At 53.1% G+C, this 5000-nt stretch overlaps 1 non-coding gene across 1 annotated transcript in view; it reads left to right on the top strand.

The window, feature by feature from the left end:
- The first annotated feature begins 3751 nt into the window (after window positions 1-3751).
- The window catches only part of LOC124585178, a 1910-nt gene continuing 661 nt past the window's right edge, over window positions 3752-5000 (top strand). Inside the window, exon 1 of the ribosomal RNA XR_006974774.1 lies at window positions 3752-5000. This exon is cut by the window's right edge and continues 661 nt beyond it. This is a non-coding gene — a ribosomal RNA (small subunit ribosomal RNA).

The raw sequence follows: 5000 nt of genomic DNA, 5'->3' as shown, positions 1-5000 counted from the left end.
TGCCACATTAGACAATCCACACTATCATAACCAGACCGGGAGGTCCACTCGGAAAACAGAATATCCCACCCTTCCGACAACCACCATTGCTCAGCTAAGCCACCAACACCCACACATGTCCCAGACAGGGGTGCACCCAACATCACAATACTGCCTCCTGTCACACCACACAAACAATGGCAGGAATGAAAGACACAGGTCTGCCACAAGCATGGAATCAGAGCGCCGCCTGTTATGAGCCAAAGGTGCACCCTGACGTGGCAAATCAGATGATGCCGCAGTCATTTACTTACGATAATCACAATCAACAAACTGGGCCCCCCCCCCCCAAGTGCCTTAACCTAACCCGTATTGTACCTTAACCTAACCCGTATTGTACCTTAACCTAACCCGTATTGTACCTTAACCTAACCCGTATTGTACCTTAACCTAACCCGTATTGTACCTTAACCTAACCCATATTGTACCTTAACCTAACCCATATTGTACCTTAACCTAACCCATATTGTACCTTAACCTAACCCATATTGTACCTTAACCTAACCCATATTGTACCTTAACCTAACCCATATTGTACCTTAACCTAACCCATATTGTACCTTAACCTAACCCATATTGTACCTTAACCTAACCCATATTGTACCTTAACCTAACCCATATTGTACCTTAACCTAACCCATATTGTACCTTAACCTAACCCATGTTGCGCCTTAACCTAACCCATGTTGCGCCTTAACCTAACCCATGTTGCGCCTTAACCTAACCCATGTTGCGCCTTAACCTAACCCATGTTGCGCCTTAACCTAACCCATGTTGCGCCTTAACCTAACCCATGTTGCGCCTTAACCTAACCCATGTTGCGCCTTAACCTAACCCATGTTGCGCCTTAACCTAACCCATGTTGCGCCTTAACCTAACCCATGTTGCGCCTTAACCTAACCTATGTTGCGCCTTAACCTAACCTATGTTGCGCCTTAACCTAACCTATGTTGCGCCTTAACCTAACCTATGTTGCGCCTTAACCTAACCTATGTTGCGCCTTAACCTAACCTATGTTGCGCCTTAACCTAACCTATGTTGCGCCGTAACCTAACCTATGTTGCGCCATAACCTAACCTATGTTGCGCCTTAACCTAACCTATGTTGCGCCTTAACCTAACCTATGTTGCGCCGTAACCTAACCTATGTTGCGCCTTAACCTAACCTATGTTGCGCCTTAACCTAACCTATGTTGCGCCTTAACCTAACCTATGTTGCGCCTTAACCTAACCTATGTTGCGCCTTAACCTAACCTATGTTGCGCCTTAACCTAACCTATGTTGCGCCTTAACCTAACCTATGTTGCGCCTTAACCTAACCTATGTTGCGCCGTAACCTAACCTATGTTGCGCCGTAACCTAACCTATGTTGCGCCTTAACCTAACCTATGTTGCGCCTTAACCTAACCTATGTTGCGCCGTAACCTAACCTATGTTGCGCCTTAACCTAACCTATGTTGCGCCTTAACCTAACCTATGTTGCGCCTTAACCTAACCTATGTTGCGCCTTAACCTAACCTATGTTGCGCCTTAACCTAACCTATGTTGCGCCTTAACCTAACCTATGTTGCGCCTTAACCCAACACACGTTGGGCCTTAACCCAACACACGTTGGGCCTTAACCCAACACACGTTGGGCCTTAACCCAACACACGTTGGGCCTTAACCCAACACACGTTGGGCCTTAACCCAACACACGTTGGGCCTTAACCCAACACACGTTGGGCCTTAACCCAACACACGTTGGGCCTTAACCCAACACACGTTGGGCCTTAACCCAACACACGTTGGGCCTTAACCCAACACACGTTGGGCCTTAACCCAACACACGTTGGGCCTTAACCCAACACACGTTGGGCCTTAACCCAACACACGTTGGGCCTTAACCCAACACACGTTGGGCCTTAACCCAACACACGTTGGGCCTTAACCCAACACACGTTGGGCCTTAACCCAACACACGTTGGGCCTTAACCCAACACACGTTGGGCCTTAACCCAACACACGTTGGGCCTTAACCTGCTCTGTAATTGTCATACGACGCGTTAAATTAGTGTAGTGTTGCCTAACTGCAACCCCCGCAATATAGTTTGCTACTCGCACTGCCCGGTCCCCAGAGTATCGCTTCATGTTAAACACCTTGCAGCTATACACTGTAATGCGGATGGCGGCAGGACGTACATGCTCAATGCCCTTCGCAGTTGTTCATTGGCATTCGCATGGCGAAGCACAGCCTACGTTGTGGTACGGCTTGTGGCAACTGTCCGCTGATGTTGTACGTCCAAATCACACACTGTACCGCACATTGGTCCTCATGTACTGAATGATACATCGTGGTACATGTGTGACCGTACCACGACTGCGCCAACAACGGCGAACCATACGGTCCAAATATTGTGCACTCAGCTACGTGTCGTCTCCCTATAAGAGCTGGATTGCAGTATGGTATGCCGTGGATGGCGATCAGCATGAGCCGTCTGTTGATGTAGTGGCGCGTGTTGTCAGACGTAGTCGTCTCTTCTCACACACCGTGATAGCATGGTGCACTGCGTTCCACATCTGCGACATGCGACAGAGGCCGGTTGACAGTCGTTCGCGCAATGGACATCGCATACGTACGGGGGCCACCTTCCACGTGTTCGCGAAGCGTGCACATGTTGTTGCGTGTATGTGGGCAGACATAGTGTGTCGTGACACCTGACACAGGCATGCAACAATCGTTGAATTTGCAAATGGCGATGGACGTCTACGTTTGCTGGTGACGTTACGCAAATGAAGAACTGGTAAACCGTTGTGGTGCGGTTGTTCTCGCTAGAGGTGAATCAGTGATGGCGACGATCGGTTGAGCTACCAACCGGTTGTTTCAGCGATACCCACCATGCCCACGAACGTGAATGGCATGTGGGTGTGAAGCGATACGCGGCGGTGGCTGGGTGGGACCGTCCCCGGCCGGTGAGGGGGGGCCTCCCGGCGTGCTGGCCGCGCGGTGCGTGGGCGCACGCGCTACAGCCGGCTGGTGGGGGCGGCCAGTGGCAGGCGCGCCGGCCGACGGAGGCGGCAGGCGGCGCAGCTGCGCGCCGGCGCACCCTGCACGCGGCGCCGTGCGGCCAAAGTAGGTCCTCGCGGGCCCGGTGCGAAGCGCGGTGGACATCTGCAGTGTGCTGGTCCGATTGAGGACTGTGTGCGCTGAGGATGCGCCGCCGCCCGGCGCTCGGCGCCGCGACGCCGTCTGCTGCTCGGTCGCCTCTGCGGTTCTCGCAGGTGGATTGTATCGCAGCTGTGCGGACGTGTTGGCGCGTGCGCTGTGCTGGGAGAGTTCGCTTCGGCACCCAAGTGGGGCTTTTGTCCTTCTGTGGCGCTGGCGTTGGAGCTGCCGGCCACCGTAGGTGGCGCGTGTTGTCTCCCGCCGGCAATGCCACGACAGCACGCTCCCGGGCCTCTGTCGGCAGCGGCAAGCTCAGTTGGGAGCACGGGTGGTCGCACCTAAAGCGTCTACTCGCCAAACTCCGGGCGATTGCGCCTCTCTCGAACCCGACCAAGTACTTAGGACGGCGCTGCGCGCCGCCGGGACCTGAGAGGGTTTCGAGGTGTATTGTGCAGGGGAGCTCAGCCTCCTCCTGTTTGCAGAATAATTGAGCGGACGCTTGCGTGTTCGCGCGGGCCCCCGGGACACACTCCCGGGCGGCCGGCTGCTCAGCTCTAGTTGACGCAGCTCCCTGGTTGATCCTGCCAGTAGTCATATGCTTGTCTCAAAGATTAAGCCATGCATGTCTCAGTACAAGCCGCATTAAGGTGAAACCGCGAATGGCTCATTAAATCAGTTATGGTTCCTTAGATCGTACCCACGTTACTTGGATAACTGTGGTAATTCTAGAGCTAATACATGCAAACAGAGTCCCGACCAGAGATGGAAGGGACGCTTTTATTAGATCAAAACCAATCGGTCGGCTCGTCCGGTCCGTTTGCCTTGGTGACTCTGAATAACTTTGGGCTGATCGCACGGTCCTCGTACCGGCGACGCATCTTTCAAATGTCTGCCTTATCAACTGTCGATGGTAGGTTCTGCGCCTACCATGGTTGTAACGGGTAACGGGGAATCAGGGTTCGATTCCGGAGAGGGAGCCTGAGAAACGGCTACCACATCCAAGGAAGGCAGCAGGCGCGCAAATTACCCACTCCCGGCACGGGGAGGTAGTGACGAAAAATAACGATACGGGACTCATCCGAGGCCCCGTAATCGGAATGAGTACACTTTAAATCCTTTAACGAGTATCTATTGGAGGGCAAGTCTGGTGCCAGCAGCCGCGGTAATTCCAGCTCCAATAGCGTATATTAAAGTTGTTGCGGTTAAAAAGCTCGTAGTTGGATTTGTGTCCCACGCTGTTGGTTCACCGCCCGTCGGTGTTTAACTGGCATGTATCGTGGGACGTCCTGCCGGTGGGGCGAGCTGAAGGCGTGCGACGCGCCTCGTGCGTGCTCGTGCGTCCCGAGGCGGACCCCGTTGCAATCCTACCAGGGTGCTCTTGAGTGAGTGTCTCGGTGGGCCGGCACGTTTACTTTGAACAAATTAGAGTGCTTAAAGCAGGCAAGCCCGCCTGAATACTGTGTGCATGGAATAATGGAATAGGACCTCGGTTCTATTTTGTTGGTTTTCGGAACCCGAGGTAATGATTAATAGGGACAGGCGGGGGCATTCGTATTGCGACGTTAGAGGTGAAATTCTTGGATCGTCGCAAGACGAACAGAAGCGAAAGCATTTGCCAAGTATGTTTTCATTAATCAAGAACGAAAGTTAGAGGTTCGAAGGCGATCAGATACCGCCCTAGTTCTAACCATAAACGATGCCAGCCAGCGATCCGCCGCAGTTCCTCCGATGACTCGGCGGGCAGCCTCCGGGAAACCAAAGCTTTTGGGTTCCGGGGGAAGTATGGTTGCAAAGCTGAAACTTAAAGGAATTGACGG

The sequence above is a fragment of the Schistocerca americana genome, unplaced genomic scaffold, assembly GCF_021461395.2.
Source record: "Schistocerca americana isolate TAMUIC-IGC-003095 unplaced genomic scaffold, iqSchAmer2.1 HiC_scaffold_484, whole genome shotgun sequence".
Taxonomy (NCBI): Eukaryota; Metazoa; Arthropoda; class Insecta; order Orthoptera; family Acrididae; genus Schistocerca; species Schistocerca americana.
Note: the sequence above shows the minus strand (reverse complement) of the source record. Positions and strands in the feature narration are given on the sequence as shown.